Consider the following 12,802-nt stretch of genomic DNA (forward strand, 5'->3'; position numbering starts at 1 on the left):
AGATTTATTGGAAATTTAAGGTAAACTACATTTTACCGACGCGAACATGTAATATTTTAATTTGGAACTGAACGGTGCGAGTTTCATCTCAATTTCGTTTGGTCGTGGGGGAATAAAGATGGAAAGCATCATCTTAAAACTGGAATAATTACTTCAATTATAGAAAGCAGAACTCGTTACTTCTTTTATTTGTAATGCATTATTTCAGATAATGAATTACTAAAAAAATATCAGACAACTTATAAAACATAATTATGATGTGCATTCGCCATTTTTTCACCTGATCGTAAAATATTTAATCTTTAGTACAATTAAACATATTAATTAAATAATTGTCAAAATAAAAAATATTACTAAAAGTTTTATGATAAAATCATTTGGATTCAGTTAAGAAATGTCAAATCAGAATAAAAAATTCATGAAATTTTCAATATGTCTGAATTAAAAATAAAAAAATATATAAAATTAGAAAAACTTCTGAATGATGAATGACAAAAATGTAAAAAAATCAACTGTTTCTCTATTTGTACAAAAATAGATAATTAGATATTTTGTCGTTTCATGAATTTATTTCTAAAAATTCATAATTTTTTGCTGAGAATTTATGTGTGAGTATTTTTGCCCCAATATTGACATGTTTTTATCTTCTTTTTCTTCAATTTTTTCCTAGAAATAAACAAAAATTCATCAAATATTCGGAAAAAATAAGAAGTTTTCAGAAAAAATTACAACAAATGAAAAAATTCAAAAATGGATTTTGAGCACAATATGAATTGAATTTTATTTAAAAAATTCAAGTAAAATAAAATTAGTTATTTAAATTTTAAAAAACAATTTTATAAAACAGGCTTCAAAAGTTTTTCAAATTTCAAAATTAAATTAAAAGAATTTAAAATTAATAATTGATATTTATAAAAATAAATAATTTATTTATTATTTAAATTAAAATCTAAAAATTTAATTTAAAAAAAAAAATAAAAATTAACAATATAAATTTTTAAAGAATGAAAATTTCAGAAAAAAAATATAGGAATCGGAAAAATATACAAAAAAAAAAAGATTTTTCAGACATAATTAATAGAAACTTATTTTAAAAAATTCCTTGAATTTTTAAAAATGAAATATAGAAAAGAAAATGATTTATAGAAAAGAAAATGGTCAAAAATTGAAAAATTTTTCGAAAAAATTATCCAATATTCTCAAAAAATATAGAAATTTTCAGAAAAAAATAAAAAAAATGGATAAAAATTTAAGGCAAAATCAATAATAATGAATATAATGATAATTATTTTTTATAAAACTTTTATTCAGAAAAGCTTAGGAATTTACCAATGTTAGAACAAATATTCTCAAAAAATGTATGAAAATTTCAGGAAAAGGGGAAAGAAATGAAAAAAAATTCAAAAATGGATTTTGAGCACAATTAATTGTATTTTATTAAAAAATTTCCTAATTAAACTAAAGCTTTAAAAATTAAAATTTAAAAATTATATTAAAGGAAATCATAATTAATTGAAATTTATAAAATATAAATAATTGAATTTATGATTTAAATTAAAATCTAACAATTAAATTAATAAATGGAAAAAATTAAAATAATTAACAATATAAATTTAAGAGAATGAAAATAATTAATACTTATTCTCAAATAATAAAAAAAATTAATACATATTTATTAAAAAAAAAATTCATGATTTTTATAAAAAATGAATATTATTTTTTATAGAAAAAAAAAACAAAAAAATTAGAAATTTTCAGAAAAAATTACAAAATATGAAAATAAATGAATAAATTTAATTATATGTTACACAAAAATATTCTCAAAAAATAAGATAATTTCAGGAGAAACTACAGATAAAGGGCAAAACTCAAAAAAGTATTTTTATGACGAAATTAACACAATTTTTATTTATAAAATATCTCACAAAAATGCTCTAAACTTGATAAAATTTAAACAAAGCAAAATGAAAAAAGAAATAAAATTTAGCACATAATTAATTGAATATTAATAAAAAAATCTTTAATTTAAAAAAATAAAAGAAAAACAAAATTTTTAAGGAAAAAATTATTAAAATTGACAAATTTAATAAAAAATAAGGAATTATATGAGAATTCACGAACAGAAAAATTCAAACAAATTTGACAATTTTTAAATAACAAAAAAGGTTAGGTTAGGTTAACCTAAAATACAGCAAACGAGAAAGCAACCAAAAAGTATAAGACAATATAAATTAAATTGATTTTTTTTTATTCTACTCAAAAATATTGTAATAATTTACAATTTAAACGAGATGCGTGTCAAATGAATCTCTCTCGACAGCGACGACATAAACGAAGAAAAGTTTCGCCCTTGATGGCCGTGAAATTGTCGCCGTTATAATAACGATTTTAATTATATAAAGCTGCGCTCGTTTACTTCTTTTATATGTACTATTTTGTCTTAATAATAATGCATCAGATGTTACCATGGAGACCTATTAAGTGAAATGGAGGCAATTGTTCCGTTGAGGAATGGAGTGGGGTGCTACTAAGAAAGCAACTTAGGACTACAATAAAATTGTGACAACATATGTCCTGACACACTCGCCAAGTGCCTACGGATCAATTAAACTTTGGTAAGTAACTTGACACCCCCGCTTTTGTTCCTTCACTCCCTCACTTCATTTTTTCGATGAGATATTTACTCTTATGTGTGTTTATTAAACTAAAATTATACAATACATTTTTTTTTTTTGCTAAATGGAAAAATAATAAAAATATCATTTAAAAAATTCAACAAAAATAACCAATTAAATTAAAAAAGTTGAATTAAGTTGTTTGAGTTAAAAATTAAGTTAAATCAATTTTAAAAAATAAAAAAATTAGTAAAATTAAAAATAAACTTTAAAGAAAAAATTATAAAACTACGTTAAAATTTATAAATTAAATGAAATTAAAATTATTGGATGAAAATTATAAAATAAAAATAATTAATTTTAAAATTAAATTGAAAAAATAATAAAATCATTATTTATATAAAATTTAAAAAATTAAGCAATTGAATTTAAAAAAATATATAAAACTAACAATATTAATTAAAAGAATGAAAATGATATAATATATATTTATAAAATTTTGAAAGTTATGCCTAATCAAATAAAAAATTAAAAAATCTAATTAAATTTATAAATTGTTAATAACATAAAGCTAAAAAAAATAATAATAAAAAAATAGTAATTTATAGTATTTAATTCATATTAAAATTTAACAATTAAAACAAAAAAAAATAATTTGGAAACTTTAAAAGAAAAATTTAAATACATTAAAATCAACAATTTAAATTTAGAAGATTTTAAAAAATTAAGCTTAAATATTTTTATGTAAAAATAAATTAAAATGTAAAAATTTAAATTTAATAATATATGTATAAAAATTAATTAATTAATTAAAAAAAAATGTAACATTAACAATTTACTGTTATAAAATTTTAAAGTAACAGCTAAAATTAAAAAAATATAATGTTTATTACATTTAATTAAAAAAAAAACAATTAAATTTAAAAAAAAAAACTGAAAAATAGTAATTTATAATACTTAATTAAAATCAAAATTTAACAATAAAAAAAAAATAATTTGGAAAGTTTAAAAGAAAAATTTAAATACGTTAAAATCAACAATTTAAATTTAGAAGATTTTAAAAAATTAAGCTTAAACATTTTAAAGATTTTAAAAAATTAAGCTTAAAAATTTTTATATGAAAATAAATTTAAATGTGAAAATTTAAATTTAATAAAATATGTATAAAATATTAACAATTAAATTAAAAAAAATGTAACTTTAACAATTTACTGTTATAAGTTTATAAATATAATGTTTATTAAATTTTATTAAAAAAATTCCAATTAAATTTAAAAAAAAAAAAACTAAAAAATAGTAATTTATAGTATTTAATTAAAATTAAAATTTAACAATTAAAACAAAAAAAAAATAATTTGGAAAGTTTAAAAGAAAAATTTAAATATATTAAAATCAACAATTTAAATTTAGAAGATTTTAAAAATTAAGCTTAAAAATTTTTATATAAAAATAAATTTAAATGTGAAAAATAAATATTTAATAAAATATTTATAAAAAATTAACAATTAAATTAAAAGAAAAAATGTAACATTAACAATTTACTTTTATAAAGTTTTAAAATTAACAACTAAAATTAAAAAATATGTTTATTACATTTAATTAAAAAAAAATCCAATTAAATTTAAAAAAAAAAACTAAAAAATAGTAATTTATAGTATTTAATTAAAATTAAAATTTAACAATTAAAACAAAAAAAAATAATTTGGAAAGTTTAAAAGAAAAATTTAAATATATTAAAATCAACAATTTAAATTTCCAAGATTCTAAAAATTAAGCTTAAAAATTTTTATATAAAAATAAATTAAAATGAAAAATATAAGTTTAATAAAATATGTATAAAAAATTAACATTTAAATTAAAAAAAATGTAACATTAACAATTAACTGTTATAAAATTTTAAAATTAACAACTAAAGTTAAAAAAATATAATGTTTATTATATTTAATTAAAAAAAATTCTAATTAAATTTTAAAAAAAAAAACTAAAAAATAGTAATTTATAGTATTTAATTAAATTTAAAATTTAACAATTAAAACAAAAAAAAAATAATTTGGAAAGTTTAAAAGAAAAATTTAAATATATTAAAATCAACAATTTAAATTTAGAAGATTTTAAAAATTTAAATTTAATAAAATATGTATAAAAAATTAACAATTAAATTTAAAAAAATGTAACATTACAATTAACCGTTATAAAATTTTAAAATTAACAACCAAAGTTAAAAAAATATGATGTTTATTACATTATTTATTGAAAGAAAAATTCCAATTAAATTAAAAAAAAAAAAAAAAAAAAACTAAAGAAAGAGTACCAATTCAAAATTTAAATAATTAAAAAAATAATTAAATTTATAAATTGTTAAAATAATGAAGCTTAAAAAAATAAAAATAATTTAAATTAAAAAAATAATGAAATTAATTATTTAAATTTATATTTAATTAAAATTGTAATTTAGCAATTAAAATAACAAAAAGTTGGAAAAATTTAAAAGATACATTAAATAAAATTTAAAAATTAAGTCGAAAAAATAAAAATCAATTAATTAAATTTATAAAATTATTAAAATTAAGCTTAAAATGTTAAAATTTACCAATTTTATGTTATAAAAATAATAAATAATAGTTAAAATAATTAAAAAAAATTGACAATTTAAAGTTTCAATTAAAAAAAAAATAATATAAAATTATAATAAAATTAAAAAACGTATTTATTGTACCTTAAATTTACTAATTAAATTAAAGAAAACTTTAAAAAACATGCAAAAAAAAGTATCAATCAAAATTTATGGGCCCTTCAGCATCAGCCGAAATTTCCTCGTTTCGGATAAGACATCATCCCCAGATAGAAAAAAAAGAGAGAAACGTAACATAGGAGCAAAATGGAATTAGCGTCGCGAGTCGGATGAGATGACGAGAACGGGGAAATTTCACATTTAAATAAACAATACATTCTAAACTGTAATATGTCAGACAAGAATCCGGCAATCCGGCAATTCCCCCGTTTTGTTTTCGGTGCCCGGCCGGAGCTTAATGGGAAGTCGCGTCTTATTTCGCGGACTCTTACCGAGATAAATGCGATTTCGAAATGTGACACGAAAAAAAAATATTAAAAATTTACTGCGCATTTGCGAATGTTTTTATTTTATTTTTTTATTTCGGTGATTTAATAAAATATTTTTTCTTATTGCCGACTCCGGAACGAGAAATAATATTTTTATGTGCGTGGAATGTCAAGATAAAATTGTCTAACCTGGATTGTTCAGCTGAAAGACTGTTGATGCGACCTGAAAGCAAGAAAAAATTGTCAAAATAACGTTCAACTTTGCATTTAAAGGATGTGGAATTAAATTGGGATGAACATTGATTGAAAATAAGCTATATAAACTTACCTTGAATTTTTTAGCAGTTCATTAAAGCAGTTCTTGTCAACTTAAAACGAAATCATCTTTAAATCAAATTAAGTTAGAGTAAGGTTATGTTGTTATATTAAGTTAGGTTAGGTTATGTTAAATTGAGACTAGTCTAGATTTGTACACATGTGTGTTCAATTTATTAAACTCTTTTTCTATAAAAATACTTCATAAACTGGTTCATGAATTTAAACAAAAAATAGTAAAAATATACCTAGAATTGTTTAGTTATATTTTCATTAAAAAATTCATTAAATTAAATTAATTATAATCAATAAAGCTATTTTTAAATCAAACTAAGTTTAAATAAGGTTATGTTATATAAGGTTAGGTTAGATTAGATTAGGTTAGGTTATTTTTTATTTAAGAAATTCAATAAAACAGTTCTTGTTAACAAAAAAAAATCATAATATAAATGAGTAAAACTATTTATAAATCAAAATAAAATTATTGTTATATTAGGTTGTGTTAGGTTAGGTTTTATATTGAATTTAAACAAAAAATGGTAAAAATATACTTCGAAAACTTTTAGTTATATTTTAATTAAAAAAAATCATTAAATTAAATTAATTACAATCAGTAAAGCTATTTTTAAATCAAAGTAAGTTTAAGTAAGGTTATGTTGTGTGAGGTTAGGCTAGATTAAATTTTTATTTAAGAAATTCAAAAAATCAGTAAAACTATCTTTAAATCAGATTAAGTTGGAATAAGATTATGTTATGTTTGGTTAAATTAGGTTAGATTAGGTTAAATTTAGAATACAAATTTATTATACTATATTTTATTTAAATTATAAGAATAACTTCGTAAACTAGTTTGTGTTAGGTTAGGTCAAATTTAGACTAGGTTAGATTTGAACTTTCATATATGTACTCAATTTATTATACTATTTTTTACTTAAATTATGAAAAAACCTTTATCAACTAGTTTGTGTTATGTTATGCTAGGTTAAGTTAGAATAGGTTAAGTTATTATAACTTAAATGAAAAGCATGACAAAAATCAGTAAAACTATTTTTAAATCAGATTAGGTTAGGTTCAATGTACTTTATTATACTATATTTTACTTATATTATGAGAATAACTTCATAAACTAATTTGTGTTAGGTTAAGTCAAATTTAGACTAGGCTAGATTTGAACTTTCATATATGTATTACTTAAATTATTAAAAAATGTTTATAAACTGGTTATTTATGGTGTTCATGAATGTAAACTAAAAATCGTTAAAATATACCTCGAAAATTTTAGTTATATTTTAATAAGAAAATCATTAAAACATTTCAAAATCATAATATAAATCAGTAAAGCTATTTTTAAATCAGAGTAAGTTGGAGTAAGGTTATGTTTTATTATATTAGGTTAGGTGAAGTTAGGTTAGGTTAGGTTAAATTTAGACTAGACCAGATTCCTACTAGTTCATTTCATATGTGTTCAATTTATTATGCCCTTTTTAATTAAATTATTAGAAGAACAGGTTATTTGTATTTCACGAATTTAAACAAAAAATGGTTAAAATATTTTTTTAGTTATATTAGTAAAACTATTTTTAGATCACAGTTCTTTACAATTTAAAAGAAAATCAATTTATTATACTACTTTTTATTTAAATTATTAGATAAACTTCATAAACCTGTTATTTATGGTATTCTATTATTTAAACAAAAATTGGTAAAATTATACCTCGATTGTTTTAGTTATATTCTAATTTAAAACATTCATTAAAACAATTTTTATTAATTTAAAAGAAAAACATAATACAAATCAGTAAAACTATTTTTAAATCAAAGTGAGTTGGTGTAAGGTTATGTTTTATTATATCAGGTTAGGTTAAGTTAGGTTAGGTTAGGTTAAGTTAGGTTAGGTTAGGTTAAATTTAGACTAGACCAGATTCCTACTAGTTCATTTCATATGTGTTCAATTTATTATGCCCTTTTTAATTAAATTATTAGAAAAACTGTTTATTTGTGTTTCATGAATTTAAACAAAAAATGGTTAAAATATACCACAAATTTTTTAGTTATATTAGTAAAACTATTTTTAGATCACAGTTCTTGACAACTTAAAAGAAAATCAATTTATTATACTATTTTTTATTTAAATTATTAGAAAAATTTCATAAATTTATTTATGGTATTTTTTATTTAAACAAAAGTTGGTAAAAATATATCTCGATTGTTTTAGTCATATTCTAATTTAAAACATTCATTAAAACAATTCTTATTAATTTAAATGAAAAACATAATACTAATCAGTAAAACTATTTTTAACTCTGAGTAAGTTAGAGTAAGGTTATGTTTTATTATATTAGGTTAGATTAAGTTAGGTTAGGTTAGGTTAAATTTAGAGTAGACCAGATTCTAACTAGTCCATTTCATATGTGTTCAATTTATTATTCCCTTTTTAATTAAATTATTAGAAGAACTGGTTTCACGAATTTAATCAAAAAATGATTAAAATATACCACAAATTTTTTAGTTATATTAGTAAAACTATTTTTTGATCACAGTTCTTGACAACTTAAAAGAAAATCAATTTATTATACTATATTTTATTTAAATTATTAGAAAAACTTCATAAATTTGTTATTTATGGTATTCTATTATTTAAACAAAAATTGGTAAAAAGATACCTCGATTGTTTTAGTTATATTCTAATTTAAGAGATTCATTAAAACAATTTTTATTAATTTAAAAAACAATTTAAAAAAATAGCACAAAATAAATGAGTAAAACTATTTTTAAATCAGAGTAAGTTGGAGTAAGGTTAGATTAGATTAGGTTAGGTTAAACTTACTCTAGTACACTATTCCCATTTTTTTATCCTGGCGATTTAATAAAATATTTTTCTTATTGCCCGACTCCACAACGACGCAAAAATAATATTTTTATTGTCGCGGAATTCCAAGATAAAAATGCCCAAACTGAATTTTCCAGCTGAAAAACGCGTTGATGCGGCCCCGAAAACAAGAAAAAATTGCCAAAAGAACGTTTAACTTTGCATCTAAAGGGAATACAAATAATTTTCGGGTGAGCCGTGAGTGAAAATAACCGGCGAAAAACTTTAACCCATAAAATATATTAAACATGCGGAATATGTTGGTGTTTCTTTGTTTTTTATCCTTCGCTCGTCTTCGCGTCCGTTGTTGTGTACGTCCGAAAGTCCGGAGTCGCCGATCTCGAGATCGTATATCTTTGTCTTTTTATCCCTTCTCCGCCACAGTAAATTACCGTCCGGCAAAAAGGTTGCGGGACTTATCTCGTTGCGAACTTTGCGAATGTAAACAAAACACATAATAATAGGACCGAATGGAAACAGCCGAATGTTCCCGAAGTTACACTCGTTTTCTAAAATTGATATGTTGATTATAATGTTGTTATGACAATTGGTAACAGGGGGGGCTTCCTGCTTAGTTATTGCAAAATACAGAAAGTTACTTTTACAGCAGTTATATTAGTTATAATTATTATATTTCAGTTTAAGTTTAGATGAGTGTTGAAGTGATATTATATTATACCCATTTAATATAAATTTTAAATATAAAGTGACAGATGGACAAAAAGATATCTGTAGTCTATAAGAAATGGCAACACCGCGTTCAAAATGGCAACGTCGCTGCATCCCGAGATCGTGCCCAATAATGTTTCTTGTTTATAACATTGGGTTGGTTCTTCTTAGGTTTTCTATGTATTTAACTAAATTTGTTCATTAATTTTTTGATCAAGTTATTTCTTATATTTCTTAATAAATAAAATCATACTTGGATACTACGCTTTGTAATTCAATAATTTAGTACTTAAGGTGTTTACTTTACATTACAATCATATTAGAAATAACATAACCTCAAATTTGAATAAAATGCTTTATATATTAATATATTTTTTCTTATCTGTTGAATAAATTAATGTTATTTTGTAGGTTAAATAGTATGCCGGACCACTGATTTAACCAAAATAGACTTGGCACATTTAGATATGTTAATATTATTAGATATATTATTAAAAGTGGGTATTCTAGGTTCCAACCAGATTGGGAAGGTTCGATCAATGGGAATTAGGTAGTTTTATTAAAATATACAATTTTTTTCTGTGATTTTATTTTATAATTTTATAAAATTCAGCCATGAGTTCTCAGCTTCAATCTCTGTCTGGTTACTGTGTCAAAGTGTGTTTCAATATATATTATATTATGTTTGAATACATATTATAGTGATGTTCATAACCCTAATTTTAAAAATAAATCGTTTTTTAAGCCACCTTCCGATTCTAAATTATTAATTTGTAATATTAATTCTTCTATCAAAACATGTCATGTCTAATTGAAATTGTAGTCTATAAGAAAAGTACAGGTTCATTTATATTAATTCATTTCATGCTTCCTGCTTAGTTATTGCAAAATACAGAAAGTTACTTTTACAGCATTTATAATTATTATATTTCAGTTTAAGTTTAAATGAGTGTTGAAGTAATATTATATTATACCCATTTAATAAAATTTTAAATAGAAAGTGACAGATGGACAAAAAGATATCTGTAGTCTATAAGAAATGGCAACACCGCGTTCAAAATGGCAACATCGCTGCATCCCGAAATCGTGCCCAATAATGTTTCTTGTTTATAACATTGGGTTGGTTCTTCTTAGGTTTTCTATGTATTTAACTAAATTTGTTCATTAATTTTTTGACCAAGTTATTTCTTATATTTCTTAATAAATAAAATCACACTTGGATACTACGCTTTACAATTCAATAATTTAGTACTTAAGGTGTTTACTTTACATTACATTCATATTAGAAATAACATAACCTCAAATTTGAATAAGATGCTTTATATATTAATATATTTTTTCTTATCTGTTGAATAAATTAATGTTATTTTGTAGGTTAAATAGTCTGCCGGACCACTGATTTAACCAAAATAGACTTGGCACATTTAGATATGTTAATATTATTAGATATATTATTAAAAGTGGGTATTCTAGGTTCCAACCAGATTGGGAAGGTTCGATCAATGGGAATTAGGTAGTTTTATTAAAATATACAATTTTTTTCTGTGATTTTATTTTATAAGTTTATAAAATTCAGCCATGAGTTCTCAGCCTCAATCTTTGTCTGGTTACTGTGTCAAAGTGTGTTTCAATATATATTATATTATGTTTCAATACATATTATAGTGATGTTCATAACCCTAATTTTAAAAATAAATCGTTTTTTAAGCCACCTTCCGATTCTAAATTATTAATTTGTAATATTAATTCTTCTATCAAAACATGTCATGTCTAATTAAAATTATAGTCTATAAGAAAAGTACAGATTCATTTGTATTAATTCGTTTCATGCTTCCTGCTTAGTTATTGCAAAATACAGAAAGTTACTTTTACAGCAGTTATAATTATTATATTTCAGTTTAAGTTTAAATGAGTGTTGAAGTAATATTATATTATACTCATTTAATATAAATTTTAAATAGAAAGTGACAGATGGACAAAAATATATCTGTAGTCTATAAGAAATGGCAACACCGCGTTCAAAATGGCAACATCGCTGCATCCCGAGATCATGCCCAATAATGTTTCTTGTTTATAACATTGGGTTGGTTCTTCTTAGGTTTTCTATGTATTTAACTAAATTTGTTCATTAATTTTTTGACCAAGTTATTTCTTATATTTCTTAATAAATAAAATCATACTTGGATACTATGCTTTGTAATTCAATAATTTAGTACTTAAGGTGTTTACTTTACATTACAATCATATTAGAAATAACATAACCTCAAATTTGAATAAGATGCTTTATATATTAACATACTTTTTCTTATCTGTTGAATAAATTAATGTTATTTTGTAGGTTAAATAGTCTGCCGGACCACTGATTTAACCACAATAGACTCGGCACACTTAGATACGTTAATATTATTAGATATATTATTAAAAGTGGGTATTCTAGGTTCCAACCAGATTGGGAAGGTTCGATCAATGGGAATTAGGTAGTTTTATTAAAATATACAATTTTTTTCTGTGATTTTATTTTATAAGTTTATAAAATTCAGCCATGAGTTCTCAGCCTCAATCTTTGTCTGGTTACTGTGTCAAAATGTGTTTCAATATATATTATGTTATGTTTCAATACATATTATAGTGATGTTCATAACCCTAATTTTAAAAATAAATCGTTTTTTAAGCCACCTTCCGATTCTAAATTATTAATTTGTAATATTAATTCTTCTATCAAAACATGTCATGTCTAATTGAAATTGTAGTCTATAAGAGAAGTACAGATTCATTTGTATTAATTCATTTCATGCTTCCTGCTTAGTTATTGCAAAATACAGAAAGTTACTTTTTAAGCAGTTATAATTATTATATTTCAGTTTAACTTTAGATGAGTGTTGAAGTGATATTATATTATACCCATTTAATATAAATTTTAAATAGAAAGTGTCAGATGGACAAAAAGATATCTGTAGTCTATAAGAAATGGCAACACCGCGTTCAAAATGGCAACATCGCTGCATCCCGAGATCATGCCCAATAATGTTTCTTGTTTATAACATTGGGTTGGTTCTTCTTAGATTTTCAATGTATTTAACTAAATTTGTTCATTAATTTTTTGACCAAGTTATTTCTTATATTTCTTAATAAATAAAATCATACTTGGATACTACGCTTTACAATTCAATAATTTAGTACTTAAGGTGTTTACTTTACATTACAATCATATTAGAAATAACATAACCTCAAATTTGAATAAGATGCTTTATATATTAATATACTTTTTCTTATC

At 21.4% G+C, this 12,802-nt stretch overlaps 1 protein-coding gene across 3 annotated transcripts in view; it reads right to left on the reverse strand.

The window, feature by feature from the left end:
• LOC109603327 (neuroligin-1) overlaps positions 1–12,802 on the reverse strand; it is a 579,545-nt gene that overhangs the window by 514,222 nt on the left and 52,521 nt on the right. For all 3 annotated transcript variants that reach the window (XM_049967041.1, XM_049967040.1, XM_049967042.1), the window contains exon 2: positions 5,865–5,898. The gene's annotated coding sequence lies outside the window, so the exon portion shown is untranslated. The remainder of the gene's footprint in view (positions 1–5,864; positions 5,899–12,802) is intronic.

Source organism: Aethina tumida, chromosome 4 (genome assembly GCF_024364675.1).
Source record: "Aethina tumida isolate Nest 87 chromosome 4, icAetTumi1.1, whole genome shotgun sequence".
Lineage (NCBI taxonomy): Eukaryota > Metazoa > Arthropoda > Insecta > Coleoptera > Nitidulidae > Aethina > Aethina tumida.